Below are 10,714 nucleotides of genomic sequence, written 5' to 3' on the forward strand. Positions count from 1 at the left end.
TCTCACTGTCGTGGCCTCTCCCGTTGCGGAGCACAGGCTCCGGACGCGCAGGCTCAGCGGCCATGGCTCACGGGCCCAGCCGCTCTGCGGCATGTGGGATCCTCCCGGACCGGGGCACGAACCCGTGTCTCCTGCATCGGCAGGCGGATTCTCAACCACTGCGCCACCAGGGAAGCCCCCAATATCTATTTTTTAAAAGCTGAAAGAAATCATATTTGCCAAGCATTGTCTGAAGGATACCCTGTTCACACTTTCCTCTCCAGGTAATTTGTACCTTGGTGGCATAGTGGTGTGTTGCTGTCAATTGTGGAATATATTGGAAGGCATTTATTAGTAATGAGAGTTAAGACTGAAATTTGCAAACGATTTATTTAAAACAAATAATTAGAGCAGATGTAGGGTTATTCCTCCAACATCATTCTCACTAGTTTACATTCTGAAATATTTTTTTTCAAGTGAGAGAGAGAGGCTAGAGATTTCTGAAGCCTATCTTACATGTATCTTTATCGGTGTCTTTGTCATGAAAGCATCATCTGCCAAGTAAAAAAACTGAAACTATCATTTAGGTGCTCTTAAAAGTGTCCCTCACTGGAATGACTCAGAACGCTTGTTAAAAATGCATATTCCAGTGTTCCATCTGAGACTTCTTGAAAAAGAATCTCTTGCATAGGTGGGGTCTGGGTACCTGCACATTATGAGCTTTTCAGTTGTTCCTAATGCCTATTAAAGTATGAGACCACTCTTTCCTGGACCCCCCATGTCTGGGCCCCTACAGAGCTACACAAGTGACATCCTTGTCCAGCTTTGCAGGTCTTTCAAAGAAGTAACTGGTTGATCTACTTTACGTCTACTCTAAAGAGGCTGAGAAGGAGTTCTGTGTTATATAAAATATTAAATCACTTATGATGATTCTCAAAAAAAAAATTCTGTTTTAACTATTAGTGATTGTTCTTCTCTTGCTTTGCTTTTGTTTAACCAGTATAAACCATAGTACGACAGAAGGGTTCTCTTTATGGAGGATTGCAAGAAAAGGTGGTGCCGTTTTTGTTTCTACCCTTAGTGGAGAGGACTCTGGTGGATATTTCTGTCCAAGCTTCATTCTTGTGTCTACTTTGTGTCCCTTGACTAATATTTGGTTAGCTGGTTTCCCTCTTTCATCTTCTACTTTCTGTCATACCTTTTTATTTGATGTAGCCCTTATATGCAATCTTAGATATTTAGTGGAACAATGTGGTAAATAAACCCATGTGAATGTGGGTATAGTGGTATTTGGCAAATGGCATATTTCTCTTAAAAAACAAAAGAGATTTGGGGCTTCATCTGAAAGCAAAAATGTTTTCTTTTCAGGAATATATAAGAAATCCTCATCTAGAATTAATTCAGTAACATTTAGTCTAGTGTTTCTTGTGATTTACCTTTACAACAATATATAAAAATGGTAGAGGATACTAGAAATTATCTTCTGAGATTTTGACCAGACCAGTGTGTGTGTGTGTGTGTGTGTGTGTGTGTGTGTGTGTGTGTGTGTGTGTGCTTTTTTTTTTCCCTAGATGTGTTTAGGTGATGTGATCCTCTCCCTATATCCTCTATTTTTACTTTGGAAATTAAAAAAAAAAAAGAGTTTTAACTGTTGAGAAACTGTAGAGCCAGGGAAATAAACCAATTCTAAAAAGGTTAAAGAAAAAATAATTTTTTTTCCTGGAAATGTATGCATCTACGCTTAACCAGTACAAGATCTCCAGAATTGATCTCCCCTTTCTTAACACCCACCCTTCTGAATATGTACATATGATACTGCAAGAAAAATTTAACTATTGTGGCCAAGCTTCCAGCTGCCTTAAACAAAAGGAATTGACTTGAGAAATTGTATTTCCAGGAGTTAGTAAAGGGCCAATACTGCAGGGAATGGGCTACAGTCCTAAATTTGCCTTGACACTTGGACCAGAGAAAAGACAAAATTCCAAGAAGAAAACTCTTTGGTCTGACAAATGTTTGAACAAAGAAGCTGAAGTAGCGAAGAGGACTTAACAGTAAAGCTTTTGCAGGGAAAAAGGACAACCACAGTGCATGTTCCTGGAGTGGGTTAGGGTGTGACAACAGAATTAGTTGACAAGAGAAGTGAGTTTAAAAAATCTACTGTCCACTACTGTAGTCTCACATGCAGTAGTTTAGAAGCAGCTTTGCTAAAGGCTCTGAATTTGTAAGCAATAACAGTAAACAATGGACTCTTGTTTCAGACTCAGTGGTCTGATCCTAAAACAATCTTCCACCTCAAGGTAGACTATTATTAGAAGTCATTGTACCCCAAATCTATTTCTAATCTGAGGAACGTTCACATTTCTGTCACATTTTTGTCTGTAAAAGAGAGCAAAGTTGTCATGGGATTTAGATTTAACCTATGTGTAATCAATATATAATTTAAAAATGGAACAAAAAGAGTGAAATCTTTAAAAACATCAAAGGATTACCAACAATTAGGCTGAAAAGAAATAATGTTGATACATATGATTAGGGTTTCTACATAGTTTAGGAAAGCTGGGCAATTGAAAGCGTTTGCTCAAGGTTTTGACTGTTAGTGAGGATTAAAATACGCTTTAAATTGAAATTAAATATTGATTTGGCTTAATAGTAATTGCTAAGTTCCCTACCTACTTCAGTTTGACTTTATACAGTTTATGATCACCACCTCTGTCTCCAATTTCCCTCTAATGAAGTGAGAGCAATAATTTATGTCGTGTGTCTTTAAGGTTACTCCTAGCTGTGCTATCACATATATTTCAAGCACAGGTATATGATTCTGTGTGATTCATAAATAGAAATATTAAAATTTGGATATCCTGTTGTTAATATGCCACTTCTGCACATTATTTATTACATTGTTTCTACTCCCCTCCTATCAACACACACTAGAATGGATGCATCTAGAAGATGAGGGACTTTAACCATCCTGTTCAACCTAAATCACCAGTGCCCAGAATAGTACCTGGGCATAAAAGATACTCCATAAATATTTCTTGAATAAATTAATAAGTAGCCGGCAGTTAGAGCACATATAAATCAGATTGTACTGCTGTTGGCAGTGATTGAAACCCAGGAAATAAAAAACAAATAAGGGGTGTGTATGTGTGTGTGTGTGTGTGTTTCCAGAACAAGCTGAAGAAGAGATGAAAGGAAGCAAGTGCCAATCATATCAAATTACCCCAAATTTAATTCTGATAGCGTCCATTTATGTCATCCTTCCCAAATTCTACCCTCATGGCTTCTTAAACTTCTCTTCTCCCATAGTTCATCTTCAGGAGACTTCTCCTTTTAGGCACTAAACTACATCCTATCTCTTCTGCATAAAAACATGGCTCCAGCAAAAATGCCCTCTTTCTTGCCTGGATCAATATTTCTCTCTTTACTAGATGGTCACCATCAACATACAAACATCAAGTTTTTTAAAAACCTACTCTTGACTCCAATTCCCTTTCCATCTGCTACCTCATTCCTCTGCTCTAGTTTATAGCAAAAATGGTATTGAGTGGTCTATACCTGAAATATTTAATTTTCCCCACTTTCTCTTTTAATTAATTCAAGCAGGCTTTCACCCCTTCACTAAGAGTGCTCATGTCAAGGTCACCAGAGACCTCCAGGTTGTTAAATTCAACGATCAAAATTCACTTTGGATCTTATTATACCTACTAGAACATTTGACCCAAGTAATTATCCCCTCTCCCTTGAACACTTTCTTGTTGGCTTCCTGGTCTACATTTTTCTTGTTTTCCTCTCACCTCATCAGTCACTCCTACAGTCACTCCTACAGTCATTTTGCTGGTTCCTACTCACGGTTCTGGCCTTTTGTGTGACTTGGGCTTAATCCCTAAATCCCTTCTCTTCTCTACTTACAGTCTCTCCCTTGGTGATCCAATTCTGTCATACGTACTCTGATGACTCTGTAAGTAATGTCTTGAGTCTAGACCTCTCTGCTAAGCTTCTGAACTCCAAATTCATGTATCTAACTCAATACCTCTAATAGGATATCTATTAAGTGAATTAACTTCAACATGTGCAAAAATGAAAAATGAACCCCTGGCTTTGTTCACTAGCTTTTCGGAGTCCCTGTCAACTACACCTCCCCTCGTGTCGATGAATTGTAATTCTTCCAGTTGCTTGGACCAAAAATCATGCCATTGGTTTTACCTCTTCTCTTTCTCTCAACCCCACATCAAATCTGTCAGCAAATTTCCTTGCTTCTATTTTCAAAATATATCCCTAACCCGACCCTTCTCTTTTACCACTTTGCCTGCTACTTCCCTCATCCAATCTAGCATCATCGCTTGCCTGGAACATATTGTGATAGTTTTCCAACTAGTCTCTATGCTTCCAAATTCATCTTGCTTACTATCTATTTTTGTACAAAGGTGGAATGATTATTTGAAGACTTTGAGTCGACACTCACTACGCTAGTCTAATCCTCCCAATGCTTTCCTTTGTCTCTCAGGGGAAGAAAAAAGTATAGTGGTCAACTACCTCTGCACTCTAGCTCTCCAATTATTCCAGCCATTGGCCTCTTTATGTTCTTCAAACAGACCAAGGGTTCATCCATCTCAGTTACATCTATCTGGAACAATCTGCATAGAGGTCTTCTTTCAGATGAGATGCTTCAGTGACACCTGCCTTGACCACTGTTTAAAATTGTCTCCAAATCCCCACCCACCTCTTATTTTTCTTTCCTGCTTTATTTTTCTGCCTTTACTTACCACTTTCTAATACACAGTGTAAATTATATATAATCTTGTTGTTTGTCTCCTCTCTCTAGAAACCAGGCAGGAATGCTGGTCTTTCTCTTTACTCTAGCTGCGGTGTCAAAGCAATGCTTAGCACATAGTAAATAACCAATATTTGTTGAATGTATGCATAAATGAATGAATAAGTGAATCAACAAATGAGTGCATGAATAAGATATTATTGAGAAGTTTCAACTCAGGAGCCACAACGTAAATGATGATTGATACCAAAGCACATAGTGAGAAAGTCTATAAAGCAAAAATCTCAAAGTAGATTCCCAGAATCCATAGGGAAACTCATGAACATCAAATGAGGCATTCATAAGAAGGATTTGGGGGACCAGGACTGGGTTGAGAGCACTGTCTCCTTAATCCAGATGAGAACGTGAAGGAGGAGGGAATCATGCTTCGACTTTCACCTGAAGTCACAAGAGACAAACTTCACCAGGATTACTCATAGAAGTCGCTATGCATCCTCCAAGTTTGAGAGAGGTTATAGTGAACTAATGTTCACTGACGAATATAAAGGAAAATGATTTTAGCTATTTATCTAAGGAATGGTACTTTAAGACCAGCTGTGTAAAGGGAACTGTTAAAGAAACAAAGAGGATTGAGACGGTAGCAGCCACCTAGAAAAAGGGCAGCCTCACGTGTGAGGACAGTGAGTTTACCATTTCCAAAAGGAGCTTCGGAAAACCTACACAGGCATCTATGTAAGAGTCAAGGCTAAATACCTGACAGACCTAAAGAACTGAAGCCCCCAACTCTACCCACTCACCTCTCTTCTTTCCCTAACTCTGGCCCTGACAGTGCTCTGAGCCACAGTGAGCAAGCTGAGGAAGAAGGAGAAACATTGTGCACAGAGAGAGAGGGAAAAACACATAGTCACACTCAAGGCAATGGTACAGCCCACAGAGGAATGTAAGATCAAGTTGAGACTTTGATTTGCTTTGGGGACTGGAAGAACAAATTTACCAATTAAAGCTGTTTGTGAGTTTGTGACTATAAGAGGGACCAGAAAAGTCATGGGTACCTGATCTATATTCTGTCAGAGACAGAGGCTAGGAAAAAAGCAACCCTACGTAGTAGATTTAAATATACAGTGGGCAACAAAAATACATTTCTCTTAATGAGTACACACGTATTGGGCTTATTCAACATTTATTACAAGAAGATGAAGAAATGCAAGCAGAACATGTACTTCAGTATGGGATTATCCTTGAAAATAGCAAATACTCGCCTTCTGACCTTGGCCTCCTAACAGCCCTGGACTCTCATAGCTCATTATCATGATGATTCTTTAAGAATACCAGCTTGGCTCCTAGAGTTCAGAAATATCATTATTCTTTAAAGTATTTATTTCTTTTCTCAAATCTTGTCCTTTCTACAATTTATTTCTTTAAGATATGAGAATAGGGAATTAGCTGTGTATATCCATTTTTGTGAAATAATTAAAAAATAATTAACTGATGGTATAGTGAATAAATAGTAATTGGTGTAAATTCAAATGTATCATAATTTTAAAATATAACTGAAATATATGTTCCAGTTGAAAGACAACAGTTATGAGACCAAGATAAAAAAAAAAACACTAATGGCAATTTACAAAAGACACATACTATATATAAGAATACAGAATGGTTTAAAGTAAAATGATGGAAAGACTTATATTATTCAAATATGTACTAAACAAAATTTGGTGAATTCCAAAGTGAATTTTAAAGCAAGAAGCATTCCTAGAGTTAAAGAGGAATATTCTATAATGATAAAAGGGAAATAAAATTATTTTCAGTTTATATGTCCCTGAATGTATAGCCTCAAGATACAAAAAGCAAAAATTGGCAGAAGTGAAAATAGAAATACTGTACACAAATACGTGATCATAGTGGGAAATTTACTACACCTCTCTCAGCAATCAAGCTGACAAGCCAATCAATAAGAATACGAAAAGGCTTCCCTGGTGGCGCAGTGGTTGAGAATCCGCCTGCCGATGCAGGAGACACGGGTTCGTGCCCCGGTCCGGGAAGATCCCACCTGCCGCAGGGCGGCTGGGCCCGTGAGCCATGGCCGCTGAGCCTGCGCGTCCATACGAAATATTTGAAGGTGATTAACAAATACATTTGGTAGAAACTAAAAAACACTTGTTTCGGGATATTGACAGAATAGTTCTAGAATTCACATGGTCATGCACCGGACTATCTCTATATAGCAAGGACAATCTTAAAGAAGAACAAAATGGAGTATTTACAAAAGTTTATGTCAAGAATGTTATAAAGTATAATATTTAAGACAGTGTAACGTTAGTGCAAGGATGAGGAAATAGAGCATTGGAAAACAATTAATAGTCAAGAAAAACATTGCATGTATCTGGTCATCTGACTTAGAAAAAAGTGTCACTGTGCAGAGAAAAGTGCTGGGTCAGCTGGTTAGCTACATGGAAAAAAATAAATCTTTATTCTTACCTTACTCCATACACAAAATGAATTCCAGCTGAGTTGCAAATCTAAATATGAAAGGTAAAGCAATGCATTTACTAGAATATAATAAAGAATATCTTAGTGTCCTTTCAGTAGGCAAAAATTTCTAAACAAGACACAGAAAATATTAACTCTGTAGCAAATTATTGTTACATGGGCTACATTAAAATAAAGAAATTCTGCTTTACAGAAGGCATCACTAAGAGACTAAAAAGGTAAATCACATAGTGGGAGAAGACAGTTGTAATATCTGACAAAGGATTCATAGTCAAAATATATAAAGCACTCCTACAAATCAATACAAGAAAGTTACATCACAAAATAGAAAAACTGGCAAAAGACTTGATCGAGCCCTTCAGAAAACGATATCAGAAAGATCAATCACTGTTAAAAGATGTTGTCTCACTGATGATCAAGGAAATATAAATTAAAATCAATGAAATTCCACTAAGTACTCAGCAGAAAAGTTTAAAAACAAGGAAACTACCAGTAAAAAGCATTGGGAGGATATAAAACACTTGGAACCTCAGTATTAGTAAGAGTGTAAATTTGGCAAATCACTTCAGAAATCGTTTGTAAGTATCCACTAAAGTATAACAAATGTATTGTGTTAGAAGTCAAGATTGTATTTTTCAGTGGGTTGAGGAGGTGGGTAGTGACAGGTAGGGAGCATGAAGGGCTTTCCCTGAATGCTGGTAATGTTTAATCTCTTCTGATTGGAAGTTAACAGAATGTGTTCACTTGTATGAAATTGCATCAAGCTATATACCTACAATTCCTGGGATTTTTGTGTTTATATTTAAGTAAAATTATTTAATTTAGAATATTTATCTTATCACAAAGTAAAAACCCAAATAGTAAATGTAATAGACAAGAGAGGAGACAGTATATAACTTGCCATACTAAAAACTTCAACTTGGCTGGCTTACCTCTTTTTTTTTTTATTGTAACAATAGATTTTTTTTTAACTTTTGTAGTTATATTTTGTTTTGTTTTTGTTGTGTTTCGATTGGAAGAAAAATCCACGGAGCTTTCCTTCTATGTTTAATGTTCCATTAGTTTGTCATTCTACAGAGATTGTCATAAAAATATGACTTAACCTGATATTATCTACAACTGTCTGGAACATATTTTTTCCAGTATTTGAATTTAAGCTTACCGTAGATGTAAGACATAACCTCCAATTCAATGATTTGTAACTGATGTCTAGTCAATAAAAGAAAAACATCTATGTCATGAATAATGTTTATCCGAATCTAAGGCACTCCAAGTTTTTTGGGAATCCAACTAAATTAGAAGTGCTATCAGTGATATCATTGCTTTAGAAATTATCTACTCCTGTATTATCTTTTAAAGTTATTTAAATTATACAAAAGAATTTCAAACAATTCATGAGTTTATAAAGCAAAACATTGCACTTCTAAATATACGTATTCAAAACATTTTTATTTTTAAATTTCTTTTGCCTTTAGTATTTACATAATGAGACTCTACTGCAGTCAAGGCATTGTTCTGTTACTCGCTTTTTGTCACTTAGCAATATGGCGTAACGACTTTCCTTGTCAGTACAGAACTCTACCTCATTCTTGCTAACTATTGCACCAGACTCCACGGACCCACTGGTACAGGGTTTGTGCCTTTTAAGCTTCAGTAGATAACACCAAGCTGTTCTCTGAAATTAATTCCAGTAACCTATTTTCCAACTAAGATTATGAGAGTCTCTAAGATGGCTCTCTCTGATCCCTACATCCTGACATTCACACACTTCTGTAATTCTCTCCCCTTGAGTAGGGGCCGAACCTATTGACTCACTTTTAACAAATAGAATATTTCAGTGATGGGCTGTTATAATAGACTGTGGCTTCCATCGCTCTCTCTCTCTCTCTCTCTCTCTCTCTCCCTTTTGTGCTGGGGGACTCAAGATGACATATTGCCCTTTGGAAAATCTCTCTCTCTCTCTCTCTCTCTCTCTCTCCCTTTTGTGCTGGGGGACTCAAGATGACATATTGCCCTTTGGAAAGGGCATGTGCCCTGGCAAGGAACTGAGACCCTCAGTCTAATAATTCACAACGAACTGAAGAACCTTAACTGTGTGAGAGCTTAGAACTGGATCCTTCAGTTCACCTGAGACTTGCTGAGTCTTGAGATGAATGCAGCCCCAGCCAAGAGTTTACAACCTGCTGAGAGACCCTGAGCCAGAAACAATCAGTCAAGCACCTCCCAGATCCCTCACCACAGAAACTATGAAGTAATAAACATTTGTTGTTTAAAATTGATGTTGTAGAGAGATATGTTACATAGTAAGCTTTCGTTATGACACCTTGCTGCCCCTTGATTTTCATTCATTTAGTTTTCTGCTAATCTAATGGGAACACTAGCGATGGGGACATTTATACTTGTGTGTACAAGTATGTGTGTGTAAATTGCTCCTTCAAGCCCTTTGCTCATTTTTCTATTGATCTGTTTGTCTTTTCTTGTTGATCTGTAGAATTTCTAATGTATTTAAGTGATTAATGCTTTGTTTTTCATAGATGGTGCATAAATTTTCTTTCTATCCTTTTAATATATAATTTACAATTCACATGCAGTCAACTATACAGATTATTCCCCTTGTCACTTCTATGTTTGTATTATAATTAGAAAATCATTGCAAAGTTAATATTTTTAATATTTTCCTGCATTTTCTTCTAAAATCTTTAGGATCTGTTCTTCATCTAGCTCTTGAACCCATCTGCAGAAAGTTATGTTTTAATGAGGTACGGAGAGGGCTAAATGAAATTTCCCAACTGGATAACCAGTTGTCAAAGTATCAGTGAGAAGTATTTTATTGTTTACCTCCTACTTCGGATGTCAAATTTTGGATAAGTTGAATCCTCATAAAAACAAACATTTCTGAACGTTATATTCTGTACCGTGAATTTTATTATTACTTCCTGCAATAACCAAGCTGTTTAAATTGCTGTAATTCTATAATATGTTTTGATATTTGGTAGGACTAGTCTCTAGTTGGTCTTCCTTTCAAATATTATCTTAACATTTTATGCATAATTTTCCATAATAAATTTAAAATCATCATAGATTTAAATTTTCAGATTAACCTTGATATGAAGAATAATTTGGAGAGAGTTTACCTATTTCAAATACTGAATCCTTCTTACCAGAGACATAAGGTAACTTTCCCCTTTCTTCAGGATGTGCTTTATGACCTTCAATAAATTTCTATAGTTTTTTTATTAGGTTTTATAAGTTTCTTACCACACCTAATCATAAGTATTTAATGAACTTTGTGGCTATTCTAAATGGGACCCATTTTTCGATTACGTTTTAAATTGGTCATTGCTAGTGTATAAGAAACCTATTGATTTTTCAATATTGATTTTTTTTTTTTTTTTTTTTTTTTTTTTTGCGGTACGCGGGCCTCTCACTGTTGTGGCCTCTCCCGTTGCGGAGCACAGGCTCCGGACGCGC

The sequence above is a fragment of the Physeter macrocephalus genome, chromosome 20, assembly GCF_002837175.3.
Source record: "Physeter macrocephalus isolate SW-GA chromosome 20, ASM283717v5, whole genome shotgun sequence".
In the NCBI taxonomy this organism is placed as follows: domain Eukaryota; kingdom Metazoa; phylum Chordata; class Mammalia; order Artiodactyla; family Physeteridae; genus Physeter; species Physeter macrocephalus.